Consider the following 16,191-nt stretch of genomic DNA (forward strand, 5'->3'; position numbering starts at 1 on the left):
AGGTACTCGACGACACTTAGGAAGGCCGGTAGCTGATTACGACAGGGGAAGAGGATATCTTCCTGTCGTGAGCATGGGAGCCCCAGGTGGTAGAACTCTTGCAGAAGTCGGCCGCGGTGCTGCAGGTGAGCATGGAAGACCAGCAAGAGGTGCTACAGAGTGTCTGGTTCACCACAAGAGATAGAGGCTGGCGAGGTGGCTTTCCCAAGGTGGTGCCGGCGGGCTGCCGTCCAGTAGCAGCTAGCTCGCAGTTGGAGCAGCAACGAGGCATCCCTTTGTAGGAGGCCATGCTGTGGAAGAGGCCGTGGAGGCCCGCCCAGGGATACGCATTTCTCCGGGTAGCAGGCGATGATGTGTCGGCGCAGCCTGTGTCTCGAGAAGTCTGCGGCCGTTACAGCAGCGCTGAGGGGGACGCTTGAATGGTTGGCACTTTTTGCACGAATGTCCGCCTCTTCATTGCCCGGGATCCCCAAGTCTGCCGGTAGCCAATGCATAGATAGTGAACATCCTGCGTCCTGAAGGGCCGTCCGTCTTGAAGAGAGCAGCGCAACTCCAAGGCTATCCCTGTCAGGTTTCTGCAGGCAGAGCAGCACCGCCTTTGAGTCGCAGAAGATGGCTGCCGGCGCCGCTGGTAGCTCCTCTACAAGTAGGTTCACAGCAATGTGGAATCCTGCTAGCTCTGCTGTGGTAGAGCTTGCATGTGCCTGGAGAAGGCACAGCTTGCTCTTTTGTAGGGCCGGTGCAACGCAGGCTGCTGTGGATGAGCCCGTCTCCGGTATCACGGATCCATTGACGAAGATGTGAAAGTGGTCCCCAAGTCTCTCTTAGAGGAGAGAGGCTGCCGTCTGCTCTAGAGCACATGCTGGGGAACGGTTCTTCGAGACACCTGGCCGCTCCGTCGAAATATGGATTAGTAGTCGATGTGGTGGGCGATGCTGTACAGCGTTTGCAGGCGTGTCCCCTATACCTTCCTTATAGCCCACAGCCGTCCCATGTGTGATTCTGGCCGAGAGCGTAGGCGGGTCAGGAGAGCTTGACCATCTGCGGCATGGCGTAGGCGAACAATGCGTCGCAGCCCCTGTTGCAGGAAGCGTAATGACAGGGGCCAGGCGTCTGCCTCAGCCAAAGTGGCGGCCACTTGTGAGGTTCGGGGAACGCCAAGACAGAGCCGTACTGCTGACCAGTGCTGCAGCTCCAGTTTCCGCAGGCGGGGTGGGGACAGCCCCACAAGAGGGAGGGCATACAGTAGCCGCGAAGCGGCTGCAGCTTCAAATAGCTGCAGGGCCCACCTGGTGGTACAGCCCTGTCCACGGGCAAGGAGCTGTAAGATCGCCTTGCGGACCCGAAGCGTCTGGGCGCAAAGGGTCTTGGTAGCCGGCGGCCAGGTCAGCCAATGGTCAATGCGCAGCCCGAGGTAGGTGACTGCCTTGCTCCATGGGATCTGGGCGCCCTCCAAGCGCAGCCAGCAAGCTGAACGGTGGGATGATGCTCTGGGTTGCAGTAGCAAGGCCTTGGTCTTCCTGGCCGAGATGGTGAGGCCGATGCTGCACAAGTAGGCAGCCGCCGTGAGCGGGGCTCTCTGGAGAGCCGCACGTGCCTTGCGGATGTGTTGCGGTGGTCCCCGCACACATAGGGCGATGTCGTCCGCGTAGATTGAATACTGCACGGGGAAGTGAGGGTCGATCGGCAGGGCAGCAGGCAACCGTGCCACGGCCAGGTTGCAAAGGAGGGGGCTCACCACTGACACCTGTGGCACACCTGCAACGACTGGACGGGGGTGCTCTTCGATTGGTCCACACGTCCACACGCAGGAAAGACGAGAGGAACCTCCGTAGATTGGCACAGATGCCGATGAGGTGCTGGCCCTGCTGGACAACTGCGTGAGGGAGGCGGTCGAAGGCGCCCTGTACGTCGATCAGCAAGAGCATCACGAGGTCCTCGCCGGCCTTGGCTGGCGTCTTCCAGGGTGGACACCATGTCAGCGATGGAGTCTGCAGTGCACTGCCGCCGGAAGCCCGTATGTTGGTCTGCCAGGAAGCCGCGAGCACGGGCCACCCAGTCCAGTCGTACCAGAGCCATGGCCTCCATCACCTTGCAGGCAGCGGAGGTGAGGGAGACCGTTCGATAGGATGACAGTTCCCTAGCCGGTTTTCTGGCCTTGAGGATGGGTGCCACAATGGCTGTGCGCAATGTCTCTGGCATTTGCCCTGACTGCCAGATTTCATTGAAGCACTCGAGCAGGGACTGTTGCGGAGCATCTGTGGCGTTACACCGTCTGCTCCTGGTGCGCTGCGGCATTTCCCTCGCCTCAGAGCCGCCTGGAGCTCGTGCAGGGTAAGTGGCACTTGGCAGAGGGCAGCGACCTGGCTGGACGTCCAAGCAGGATGGATGCTGTGTAGACAGGTGGGTAGCTGGGCTGGGGAGTGTCCGACCGGCAGGATGGCTGCACTCTGTGGCACGGGAGGGCACTGAACGGTAGCCGCCTGGACACACTCCGCGATGGCATCTAGAAACTCACAGGGATCGGCCACCTCACTGCAGTGCTTCCTAAACAGAGACCAGTCTATGACGTGAGAAATTCTGGTCTTTGGCTTCCTTCCGTGTGCAGAGGTGATTACAATGGAGAAGTGGTCCGAACCCCAAATGTCCGGAGTTGTGTACCAGGAGCAAGAGCACTCTTCTGAGGTTAGCGAGAGATCGATGGCTGAGTTCAGCCCTCGGCGGACATAGGTGGGTCCTCCGCTGTTCAAGATCATCAGTCCGGCTCTGCTGATGGTGTCGCGGAGGCTTCGCCCTCGGCTGGAGCAGCGGTGACTTCCGCAGCCTGTGTGATGGGCATTGAAATCGCCACACAGGACTGTCTGCCTCCCGAGGCGTAGAGACAGCTGGTCAGGGATGGAGGACTCCAATGGCTTTCCTGGCCGTATGTATATTGTTGCGTGTAGAAAGACACAGACAGAAGAGGCTATTTACAAGCTATTTACGCTGGAGCCAGGCCGACACTCGCTCGCGCCAAGCGCACCGACGAACTTCATCGTCGTTCCCGCGGCGGCTCGTTTCTTGAACATCGCCAGATTATATCGTTATACTACCCCCCGGCGGCAAAAGCACCGTCACGGTGCTGTTAAATATCCAAGGCGCGGGGAGAGTTGTACGGCTTGAGTCGGGCGACGTGGACAATGTGACTGGTTGTCACAGCGGAGGACGTAGTGGGCGTCGCTAGAACGATTTCATAGGTGATATCGGTCACTTTGTGGAGCACGCGATATGGACCTGTGTAACAAGAAAGGAGTTTTTCACATTGGCCAACTTTACGCGAAGGTGACCAAAGCAACACGAGGCTGCCGGGCACAAAATGGACATCACGGTAACGGAGGTCGTAGCGTTGCTTCTGCTTGTCTTGGGGCACTTGTAGATGAGCGCGCGCAAGTTGCACGTCTCACAACTATAGTTGTGAGACGTGCATCGTGATTGTCGAATGTTGGCGAGAAGAGGATGACGTCGTCGAGGTAGCATTGGCACGTGGACTATTCGAAACCTTTGAGCAAGGAGTCCGTCATACGCTCGAAGGTGGCAGGGGCGTTGCATAATACAAACGGCATTACTTTAAATAGGTATAGGCCATCAGGTGTGATGAACGCGGTTTTTTCTCTGTCCATATCGTCATCAGCAATCTGCCAGTATCCCGTACGAAGATGAATAGACGAGAAATAGTTGGAACCCTGCGGGCAGTCAAGGGCGTCGTCTATACGTGGGAGCGGGTAGACGTCTTTCTTAGTAATGTTGTTCAGATGACGCTAATCCACACAGAAGTGCCACGTGCCGTCCTTCTTCTTAACCAACACCACAGGTTACGCCCAGGGACTCGAAGAAGGCTCAATGATGCTTTTACCGAGCATTTTGTTGACTTCGTTTCGAATTACTCGGCGTTCCGATGCAGAAACTCGATACGGTCGTCGGTGAATAGGCGTAGCATCGCCAGTAAGAATCCGCTGCTTGACTGCGAGCGTCCAGCCTAAAGGGCGATCGTCGAAGCCGAAAATATCTCGGTAGGACTATAATACTTGGCAAAGCTCTTTAGCCTGCGCTGAGGACAGGTCCGCCGCAACCATTTTCTTTATATTGGGATCGGTACTCGAGGCTGGCGCGAGGGGCCTGCTAAGCTCGCGAGAACCACCGGTCGAAAACGCTGCTACGTATTGCTCGCCGAGACAATCAACGGTAGCAAAGCACATTCTACCTTGCGGTAGAATGTGCATTGCCAATCCAAAGTTACAGACAGGCATGCGAGTGTGGTTCCCAGTAATATTAAGTATACTGGGAGGCACTGTAACGTCATACCTTATTGGAATTTCGGGCAGAGGAGTGACAAGGTACTCGCCATCAGGAACTGGTGGGAAAGACAACAGTTCAATGTAGGCTATTGAATTTGGCTGCAGGCGAATAAAGCCGGTGGTACGTCAGCGGCAGTGGGGTGCGTCAGAAGGTTCTACGAGCATCGGCAACTCAAGGCGAGGGGCACTTGAAGAGCAGTCACTAAGAGCAGAATGTGCGGAGAGAAAATCGAGGCCGAGAATGAGGTCGTGGGGGCAATGATAAATTACGGTGAAGAGGACAGGAGTTTGGCGGACGGCGATTTTGACACACGCCGATAATAGGCACAGTACCGCCATCCGCAACGCGGACGACGCGTGCCGACGCTGGGGTGAGGAGCTTGTTCAGTCGTCGTCGGAAGGCAGCACTCATATTTTCAAAGATGTGCTCCTGTATCGAGTGCCGTGACAGAATAGCCGTCAACGTCAACGTCAAGAAGGTTTCGGTTCGTGGGTAACATGAGCAGAGGATTTGAGGGCAGGGTCGACAACGCAGCTTCACCTCTATAAGCTGCAGTGCCTGGTTTTCTGGCTGGATCAGGGAGGTGATAGGCGGCGAAGACAAGCGACGGGATTGGGGCGAACGAGACTGACGGCGTCGAGGAGGGGGCGAGCTGCTGTACCGAAGGTTCGGAGCAGGAGCATCAGCGGCAGTGGAGTCATGGCGGGTGGTATAGGGAACGTAAGGTACAAAGGCGCGGGAATAAGCGGCGTTGTATGTCCGAGGAGGTGGTAGCCATCGGTTGCGGCAGTGACGAGCGACGTGGCAGGTGTGACAGCAGTGGAAGCAGATCGGCGGGTCATCAGGGGTATGCCAATCGGACGGGTTGGGGCGAGATGTGGCAGAAAAGGACTGCCGAGGACGAGGAGGGCCGCTAGAGAACTGGGGAACGCTGGGTGGAGACGTAGTACACACGTAGTTCAGACCCATGTTCCCAAATTCCTGTCGGGCGATAGCCTCGATCATCGCAATGGTGGTTGCTGGCGGATCGGGAGGCGTCGTGGAGAAAGCTCGCGAACAGGTGGCCTCGAGTTCGCGGCGAGCAATACGGGTGACGTCGTCGCAGGTGGTGGTCTGGAGTGGTTGACCCTCACATGTCGACGTAGCATCAGTGTTGGGTAGCCGCGTGATGTGGTGTGTGATACGGCAGCTCTTCCCTTGTTCAAGGCGACGGCATTCTTTGATGATGGCATCGATAGTCGACACGTTGCCAAAAACAAGCAAATTGAAAGTGTCGTCGGCGATGCCTTTTAGAATATGTGACACTTTATCGGCTTCGGACGCTTTACGGCATAGAGGCAAGACGTCCAGGATGTAGGAAACGTAAGGCTCCGTGGATGACTGAACACGAGACGCCAGAGCCTTTCTCGCGGCAGCCGTGCGCCCAATGGGGTCGCCGAACAGTTCCCGTAGCTTCTCTTTGAAATTGTCCCAACTGGTTATCTCGTCGTCATGCGTTTGGTGTTACACGTGTGGGGTGCCGCCGAGATAAAAGATGACATTGGCGAGCATAATCGTTGGGTCCCACCTATTATTAGCACTGGCGTGTTCATAGAGTTTCATCCAGTCGTCAACATCCTGGCCCTCCAGGCCAGAGAACACACCTGGGTCGCGATGTGGGGCGACCGTGACGATTGGAGCAGTGGGACAAGCCGAAGCCGTTGCATAGGTGGGCACGTCACCGGAGGCATGGTAACAAGCTCGGTGTGCTGACCACTTCTGAGTTCCGTGGCGTCGACGGGGATCGCTGACCTCCACCAGAATGTTGCTTGTGGAAATACACAGACAGAAGAGGCTATTTACAGGCTATTTACACTGGAGCCAGGCAGCCAGGCCGACACTCGCTCGCGCCAAGCGCACCGACCAACTTCGCGGTGGCTCGTTTCTTGAGGTCGGTGGCACCGACTTCGCGGTGGCTCGTTTCATAAGCATCGCTCGATGATATCGTAATAATATGCTCGCCAGGGTCATGTCTTGGTTGCCGAGACTCACCGTGACACCACAACACTCGAGGGGCCCTCCTACGACGTCGGCCATTGGAACCACAGCGTGCGCCAGGTTGCCCCGAACGTAGATGGCTGTCCGTGGCTTGCCAGGCTGGTGGGCGTCGTCCAGGCACGGCGCGTCCGTGCAGTCGCGTGTCGTGCAGGTGGTGGCGCTTGAGTAACCAGTGTATCCCGGGAGTCCCAGGTCCTCGGCCATCGCGTACACCTCGTGCAGAAGAAGCACGTCGTAGTCGCTCGGCAGGAGATGCAGGGAAAGGTCTGCGTGTCGCCGCCGCAGAGAGTTAGTGTTCCATCGGAGAACACTCGGGCGGCGGCCACCTTTCCTTGCTGTTGGCCGCTCAGCCATGGTGGTTAGCCGACTGATGGCAAGCCACTGCCTGCAGGCAGATGGGTCGGAGCGGGTGGTCGCTGGCAGCATGGTGCTCACTGCTTTCATGATGTGCAGCAGGTTCGCAACCAGCTGATCCACGGTAGTCTGGGCAGCAGGCGCGCCAGTGTCCTGGGTCTCCTGGCGGCGGGGGGCACGAGGGGCTGGTACCGGAGGCCTGGGTGCCGCGCTGGGGTCCTTCAGCGCGCTGGCATAGGACCTCGCCGGAGGTGAGGACTGCTGCGGCCGCTGTTCCTCGCGGACAGCTGCCCTTACAGCGCGCCTCGACAATGGCGAGGTGGAGGAAGCCATGATTGTGGCCACCTTGCGTTCTTCCTGCCATTTGGGGCAAGCAGGAGTGTCCGCCCTGTGCGTGCTCGTGCAGTTCCTGCAACGTACGGCCTAGAAGAAGATGTTCGCCGCGTGGTTTTTACCACAGGAGGTGCAGTCTGTCGGCCACTGACAAGACTCCAGGACGCGCCCGAAGCGGCCGCACTGTCACAACTCTGTTGGGCGGCCACGATGTTGCGCCTGTGGTTGACGCGAACCGCTGATACAACGGGCCGTGAAGAGAGGGCCGCGCAGAGTGCGAGGCGCGGTGTTCCTCGGAAGGCTCCACCAGGCGCCGAGGGACGGAAGTACACCGTGCCGACGACCTCAGGGTGCACCGGGAGCGCAGCAATCTCCAGGGCCCGTGCACGCCGCCTGTCCCCCTTCGACTGCACCAGAGTGAAGCCGTCTGACGTTGGCTCACGGGCAGGTGTTGTCCCCCTCTGTACTGCCACAGCAGGCACGCAAGGGGTGACCGAGGTAGCAGGTTGGCGCGGCGAGTCGTCCGTTGCCTCGAGAGAGGAAGGCGAGACATCGGCTGGCTCCTTTCTCTGCTTCTGCTTCTTTTTCCATTTTGGCTTCGGCCGCGGAGCAGTCTAGCATAGGGGGTCCTTCAGGAACCGCACAGCGGGGTGCACGGGGCTGTGCTGTGACAAAACGGTGGTTGTCTCCTCTGCCACCTCCATCGCGTCTGTAGCGTTCTCATGTGCAGCCTGACCGCTGGCAGACGAAGCTGCGGGGGGCGCGCCGCCATCGGGAGCAGATGGCGCGACGTGGGTGGTGCCAGGCACGTCCTGGCTCGGACGAGGCGCGAAGAAGGTGGCTGTCGCCCTTTCCGGAAGGGCTTGCTCCACGGGGTCGCTGGCTGCCGCGTGCTGCTCCGAGCTAGGGGCAGCGCTCGACACCTGCTTGCGACGCACGGCCGCCTCCTCGTCGTCGCTCTATATTTCGCGAGCGCGTTTTCTTGAACTGGACAGGTCCATGTCCTCGTCGTCAGACGGAGTTAGCGGGATTGAAGCATGGGCTCCTCTTGTGCTTGGGAACCGTCCTCGGGGTTCTGCGAGGCTACCTCAAGAGCTGCCCGCTTCGTGGCGTCTCCTGGGGTATGCGCAGGCTAGGGGGGACCATAGGCAGATCGACGGAGGTGGTCGGCTAAATGAGCCACACACCCAGCATGCGAGTGGCACGGAGTTCCAAGTCCTCCTTTGCCTGGAGTTCGTCGAGGGACGCGGGGCCGAGTGTCACCAGGCACAAACTGGCGTGGCGACAGATTTCAGCCCACGAATTTTGAGAGAGCGCGCGCGATCGGCAAGGACACGGGCCTAGCTGTTGCCGCTATGCACGAATGGGTTAACGCGGAACCCGCGATAGAAATGGACCTCCGCGCGCAAGCTCGTGTCGATCAGCGCGACAAATTGGAGGTGCAGGAAAAACTACTATAAGTCGAGGAACGTGTTCGGCAGCTGAAGCTAAAGCTACAAGAGCGGGCAGCCTGTTCTAACACGGACGATAATGGTCGGTCAGTAAGCGATGACGCGACTGCATGGGCTGTGCTGGAAAGGTGTAGGCCGCCGCAGAAGTTAATACCGCTCTTTAATGAAACAGGGGATGACATCGACGTATATGCACAACGAATTGAACGTGTCGCGGCGTCTCAAGAGTGGCCACGAAACAAATGAGCCCTTTCGCTCAGTTTGTGCCTAACAGGAGCTGCCTTATCAGTCATCCAGCGACTGGACTCTGCCTCTGTCGCTGAATATGATCAGGTGAAGGCAACGCCGTTGCTGCGATTTCGGAATGCCACCGAAGGTTACGCAAGAAATTTGGCAAACCGAGAGAAGAGGAACAACAAACGAGTCTCCAATAGGCCTCTCCCCTAGCGGATCATTTCGACCATCGGATTCATAAACGATTGATGAAACGTGCGACTTACTTTGCGACGTAGTCATTTTAGAGCAGTTTATGAAGGGATGTACACCTCCCCTGCGAGTATTTTTGAATGAAAGAAACTGCAAGAAGTTGAGTACGCTATCCCAGAATGCTCACTGCTTTTCGTAAGCCCAAGATCTCCCTCATTTGGGCAAGAACAACTTTTGGAATGGCAGCATGACACAGAGTAGTCGCAATATAGAATCTGAGAAGCAACCCGTCACAGCCCACAATGAATGCTTTTTGTATAATAAACCAGGTCATCATGCATCTGAGTGCTGACCACGAACGAGAAAAAATTATGCAGATCCCACTCACTGTGGGAATCGGTGTAAGCGAAGCTTTCCGTGCTGGATACTTTGATTGACGATAATTAGAGGAGATTTTCACGGCTAAAACACGATTATTTCAACATTTAGGCTAACACCAGAATGGCGAGGTGATGTTAAACGTTACCTTGCGTGCACTACTGCTCTTTGTCTGCGTAGTACACCGTACACACAGGGAGGGGTGTTTTCTTGAGGCCCATTGTGTTCAATATTTCATTAATTCTGAGAAGGTTGAGCGTTGTCATTTTCTGACATGGCATGTCGCGTTCTCGCAGAAGTATTACACCAAATTTAAGCGACCATCCCCATTCGCCACGCCGGGGCACTACACCGTTTCGGACATAGAGGGCTCACCCGTGCTCACGTTTCAGGTGTCTCTTCTTCTGGCGCTGCCTGCAGCCCTCTGCACAACTCACCCATTTATCTGGAAGAAGCCACCGGCCTGATTCACGAATTATACGCAACTGCCAGCCGTGGATGATACTCACTTCATGTGCTGGCAACCGGGATCATCAAAGCCAACTGCTTCGACTGACAACATTAGCTGCACCGCATTTAAAAGACCATCCCCATCTGGCGCACCGGGGCGCGACACTGTTTCGGACATTGAGTGCTATCTCCTACTCACGTGTCAAGTTTCCTTTCATCTGGCGTTGACTGCTGCCCTGTGCGCAACTGACCTGTTTATCTAGAAGCCACCGGCCCGGTTCACGAATTGTACGAAACTACCAGCCGTGGATTATGCTCACTTATTTTGCTGGCAACAGGGATCATCGAAGCCAAATGCTTCGGCAGGGGAGACGTTTGGGCGTGTAGGTAGGAAACATACGAACTGGGAATCATAGCGCAAGAAAGACACAGGGACAAGCAGGAATACGAGACGGGCGCCCGTCCCGTGCTCCTGCTTGTCGCTGTGTCTTTCTTGCGCTATGTATCCCAGTCCAACAGCTTCGATTGACAACATTCCCTGCACCGCATTTAGGCGGCATTCCCCATTCGCCATGCAATGACACGACCCCGTTTCGGATCTGAAAGTGCTCACCCGTGCTCACATTTCCGGCGTCCTTTCATCTGGCGTTGCTTGATGCCCTGTGCACAAATGACCCGTTTATATAGAAGAAGCCACCGGCCGCTCCACGAATTGGACGCAACTGACAGCCGTGGTTGACACTCACTTCAACTGCTAGCAACCGGGATCATCAAAGCCAACTACTTCGACTGACAACATTCGCTGCACCGCATTTAAGCCATCATCCCCATCCGGCACGCCGGGGCACGGCACCATATCGGACATGGTGTGCTCACCCGTGCTCACGTTTCAGGTGTCCCTTCATCTGGCGTTGCCTGCTGCCCTGTGCACAACTGACCCATTTATCTGGAAGAATCCACCGGCCCGGATCACGAATCGGACGCAGCTGCCAGCCGTGGATGACACTCACTTCTTCTGTTGGCAACGGGAATAATCGAAGCCAACTGCTTCGACTGACAACATTCGCTGAACCACATTTAAATCACCTTCACCATTCGAGATGCCGTGGCACGACAGCATTTCGAACATCGAGTGCACACCCGTGCTCACATTTCAGGTGTCCCTTCTTCAGGCGTTGCCGGCTGCCCTGTGCACAACTGACCCGTTTATCGAGAAGAAGCCATTGGACCGCTTCACAAATTGGACGCAACTACCAGCCGGGGTGGACACTCACTTCATCTGCTGGCAACGGGGACCATCAAAACCAAATGCTTCGACTCACAACATCAGCTACACTGCATTTAAGCAACCATCCCCATCGTATTACGTATCAAGGATACGTAAACCCTGGGTTACTGTTCAATTATTTAAAAAGATAAAAGAAAAGGCTAGGTTATTCAATAAATTCATCATATCTCGGGATCCTGTTGATTTAAGAGTGTTTAAATCATTACGAAATGGCTTAACTAAGGAATTACGTGCTGCGAAAACTGCATTTTATAAGCAATCCTTCGCATCTTGCAGCCATGACAGCAATAAGATATGGCATTGGCTTAATTCTTTGCTGAATAGAGTGCCCAATTCAGCGGCAGGGCTGCGAATAATTTCTGATCGGGCGGACATACCTGACGAGAAGTTGGCCGACTGTTTTAATAATTATTTCACTAATCTACCTAAACGCAATGTGAATGAAAACGCCTGCCGTTTCATTACAACGAACTGTGTGCGTTCAATTCTTTTGCGTCCCACAAACACTTCAGAAGTAATTTTACTGTTCTCCGCACTAAACAATAGCGATTCCTGCGATCCTGATAACATTAAAATCAAGCCTGTGAAATTTGTAATAGATATTATCACTCCAGTACTAGCCCATATTTATAATATATGCCTTTCTACCGGTGTGTTCCCGTATAAAATGCAGATGGCAAAAGTAGTTGCATTGTTCAAGAAAGGTGACAAAACTGCCCTACCTATTTATAGACCTGTCTATTCTCCCTATATTTTCGAAGTGCTTGGAAAAAATAATTTTTTGCAGAATATCAGACTTTCTGGACAAGCACAACTTGATAACTAAGCATCAGTACGCTTTCCGGAAAAATATGTCAACACAGCTAGCTTTGCTTGAACAGAAAGAACTAATTCTAAATAATTTTGAGAAACGTTTGCTAACATTGGGAGTATTTGTCGATTTTTCAAAAGCCTTCGATTCTATAAATCATGATCTCTTGCTTAGTAAGTTAAACCACTACGGTATGCGCGGCAATGCACTTGACTTGATTAGGTTGTATCTTGGTCATAGAAAGCAGTTTGTACAAGTAAATAGCTTTAAATCTGAAGTTCGGTCGGTCAATGTAGGTGTACCCAAGGGCAGTATTTTAGGGCCCCTCCTCTTTAATATCTTTAATAATGATTTAGTAAACATTGATGTTGATACGCGTTACGTAATCTATGCTGATGACACTACGTTATTCTTTTCATCTAACCGCCCTGCCGAATTGATTATAAGAGCCAATGCAGTTTTGAATAAACTATACACATGGTCATCTGACAACGGTTTGACTATCTATTCACAAAAAACTAAGGCGGTGTTATTTCGCGCTAAGAACACGCAAATTACTCTAGAGGAAGATTTGCTAATGAAAAATTCTAAAATTGAACTTGCACACTCGATAAAATCGCTAGGTGTATTTTTTGATCATACTATGACGTGACTGAGCCATATAGATTTTCTTGCTAGTAAGCTTTCACAAATCACTGGAATATTTTATTCCTTGAACTATCTTCCTCGCTTGATTAAGTGCTTGTTACATAATTCGCTTTTTCTCAGCCATTTAAATTATTGTTGTTCGGTCTGGGCTACCACTTCTGACAAAAATATCAACAGGCTGTACATACTGCAAAAGAAGGCTCTTCGCGCTATTTGCAATAAACCATACGATTTCCCTTCAGCTTATTTATTTCATAAACTTAACACACCGAAAGTACAGGCCCTTTTAAAGTATCGTTTAGTGCTTGCGTATAAAAATGAACAGAAAAAGAACATCAACTACATTACTTCTATGGCTAACTTAAAACTACACGAAACTCCATACAGCACAAGAAAGCCAGAGTACTGGCACGTACCAAAATCGCGCACAAACTATGGATCACAAATGCTGTGCTCTAGACTACTTCGGTTATTAAACGATCTTATTGTTAACAAAATTGATATTGCAACTTGTCCTCCTCCTGATATTCTTGATTTTTTTCTCTCATATGTGAGTTGTGCAATGCCTGTGTGCTTTTGAAGTGCAGTGAGATTTCGTGTTTTTGCTTGCTTGCTCACATCTTGCTTTTGTTGTATTTTTTTTACTCGCCTGATTTGCGATGCGTGTGCATTATATGTTTTAATGCTTGAATATGTGTGTACTTGGGAAAACTGTATTTCCGCGCTGCTGCTCCCTTATTTTCTTTTTGTATATTTAAGGGTATTTGGGGCTAGTCAAGCTGCTACGAGCAGCTTTTTTCCCCACTTTACCCCCGCAAAGCTGTATTTAGTTTTTGTGGAAATAAAGCATACATACACACATACTGCGCAGGGGCACGACACCATTTCCGACATGGACTGCTCACCCCAGCTAACTTTTCAGGTGTCCCTTCATCTGGTGTTGCCTGCTGCCCTGTGCACAAATGACCCATTTATATTGAAGAAGCCACCAGCCCGCTTCACGAATTGGACGCAACTGACAGCCTTGGTTGGCACTCACATCATATGCTGCCAACCGGGATCATCAAAGCCAACTGCTTCGACTGGCAACATTAGCTGCACCGCATTTAGGCGACCATCCCTATCCACCGCGCAAGGCCATGATGCCGTTTTGGTCATAGACTGCTCAACCGTGCTCACGTTTCAGGTGTCCCTTCATCTAGCGTTTCCTGCTGCCTTGGGCACAACTAACCCGTTTATCTGGAAGAAGCCACAGGTCTGCATCATGAATTGGACGCCACTGCCAGCCGGGGATGATACTCACTTCATCTGGTGGCAACCATGATCATCAAAGCGAATTGCTTCGAATGACAATATTGGCTGCGTCGTACTTAAGCGATCATCCCCATCCGCAGCGCAGGGACACGACACCGTTTATGGCATGGAGTGCTCACCCGAGCTCACGTTTCAGGTTCCCTTCAAGTGGCGTTGACTGCTACCGTGTGCACAACTGACCCGTTTATCAGCAAGAAGCCACCGGACCCTTTCACGAATTGGACGCAACTGCCAGCCGTTGTTGAGACTCACTTCCTCTGCTGGCAACCAGAATCATCAAAGCCAACCGCTTCGACCGGCAACATTCCCTGCACCGCATTTAGACCACCATCCCTATCCGTCACGCCGGCGCACGACACCGCTTCGCACATTGATGCTCACCCGTGCCTCATGTTTCAGGTGTCCTTTCATCTGGCGCTGCCTGCTGCCCTGTGCACAACTGACCCGTTTATCTGGAAGAATCCACCGGGCCGGTTCACCAATTGGACGCAGCCGCCAGCCGCGGGTGATACTGACTTCATCTGTTGGCGACCGGGATAATCAAAGACAACTGCTTCGACTGACAACATTCGCTGCACCGCATTTAAACCGCCATCCCCATCCACCGCGCAGGGGCACTACCCCTTGTCGTATATGAAAGTGCTCACCCGTGCTCACATTTCAGGTGTCCCTTCATTTGGCGTTTCTTGATGCCCTGTGCAAAAACGACCCGTTTATCTTGAAGAAGCCACATGCCTGCTTCACGATTTGGACGCAACTGACAGCCGTGGTTGACACTCACTTCAACTGCTAGCAACCTGGATCATCAAAGCCAACTACTTCGACTGACAACATTCGCTGCACCACATTTAGGCCACCATCCCCATCTGCCACGCCGGGGCACGACACCGTTTCGAAATGGAGTGCTCATCCGTGCTCACCTTTCAGGTGCCCCTTCATCTGGCGTTGCGTGCTGCCCTGTGCACAACTGATCCGTTTATCTGGAAGAACCCAACGGCCCGGTTCGCGAATTAGACGCAGCAGCCAGCCGTGGATGATACTCACTTCATCTGCTGGGAACCGGAATCTTCAAAGCCTACTGCTTCGACTGACAACACTCGCTGCACCGCATTTAAGCCACCATCCTCATCCGAGACGCCATGGCACGACACTGTTTCGAACATCGAGTGCACACACGTGCTCACGTTTCAGGTGACCCTTCATCTTGCGTTGCCTGCTGCGCTGTGCCCAACTGAATCGTTTATCAGGAAGAAGCCAGTGGCCCGGTTCGCGAAATTGACGCAACTGCCAGGAGTGGATGATACTCACTTCATCTACAGGCAATCGGCATCATCAAAGCGAAATGCTTCGACTGATAACATTCGCTGCACCGCAATTAAGGGACCATCCCCATCAGCCGCGCCGGGGCGCGACACCGTTACGGACACGAACTGCTCACCCGGGCTCACGTTTCAGGTGTCCCTTTTTCAAAAGATACCTGCTGCCCTGTGCACAACTGACTCGTTTATACTGAAGAAGCCACCGGCCCGCTTCACGAATTGGACGCAACTGACCGCCTTGGTTGACACTCACTTCATCTGCTGGCATCCGGGATCATCAAAGCCAACTGCTTCGACTGACAACATTCGCTGCACCACATTTAAGCGACCATCCCCATCCACCGCGCAGGGGCACGACGACGTTTTGGACATGGACGGCTCACCCGTGCTCACGTTTCAGGTGTCCCTTCATCTGGCGTTGCTTGCTGCCCTGTGCACAACTGACGCGTTTATGTGGAAGAATCCACCGGCCCGGTTCACGTATTGGACGCAGCTGCCAGCCGTGGTTTACACTGTCTTCATCTGCTGGCAACCGGGATCATCAAAGCCAACTGCTTCAACTGACAACATTCGCTGCACCGCATTTTTCATTTTTAATTTCATTTATTGAACCCTCAGGGCCAAAGGCATTAAAGAGGGGAGTGGTTACAAAACAGAAATACGCAAATAAATACAATGCATATTACAGAACAAGTATTGTCATCTTCCTGTTATACATTGTTAGCTAGTGCAGAACGAAAATGCTGGTTATCTATTATGTCGACTATATCTGCGGGAAGGCCGTTCCATTCGCGTGATGTGCGAGGCAAGAATGACTGAAATGCAGCTTTAGTGTTACAGGTTTCAATGCCAACTTTGTGACGATGGTCAATGCGATTTGACACGTATCTGGCGGACGAAATGAGGGAATCGGATAGCATGGGGTGATGGTATAGTTTATGAAAAAGGCTCAAACGAATTGTCTGCCGGCGGGATGCTAGAAAAGGTAAAGAAAGATTAGCTTTCATGCTTGGTAAACTTGCCGTACGGTTAAAGTTGGACAGGATA

The 16,191-nt window shown here is 53.3% G+C and overlaps 1 pseudogene; it reads right to left on the bottom strand.

Annotated features, from left to right (window-relative positions):
* Positions 1–1,023: 1,023 nt before the first annotated feature.
* LOC142575060 (uncharacterized) overlaps positions 1,024–16,191 on the bottom strand; it is a 151,639-nt pseudogene continuing 136,471 nt past the window's right edge.

The sequence above is a fragment of the Dermacentor variabilis genome, chromosome 3 (genome assembly GCF_050947875.1).
Source record: "Dermacentor variabilis isolate Ectoservices chromosome 3, ASM5094787v1, whole genome shotgun sequence".
Classification (NCBI taxonomy): domain Eukaryota; kingdom Metazoa; phylum Arthropoda; class Arachnida; order Ixodida; family Ixodidae; genus Dermacentor; species Dermacentor variabilis.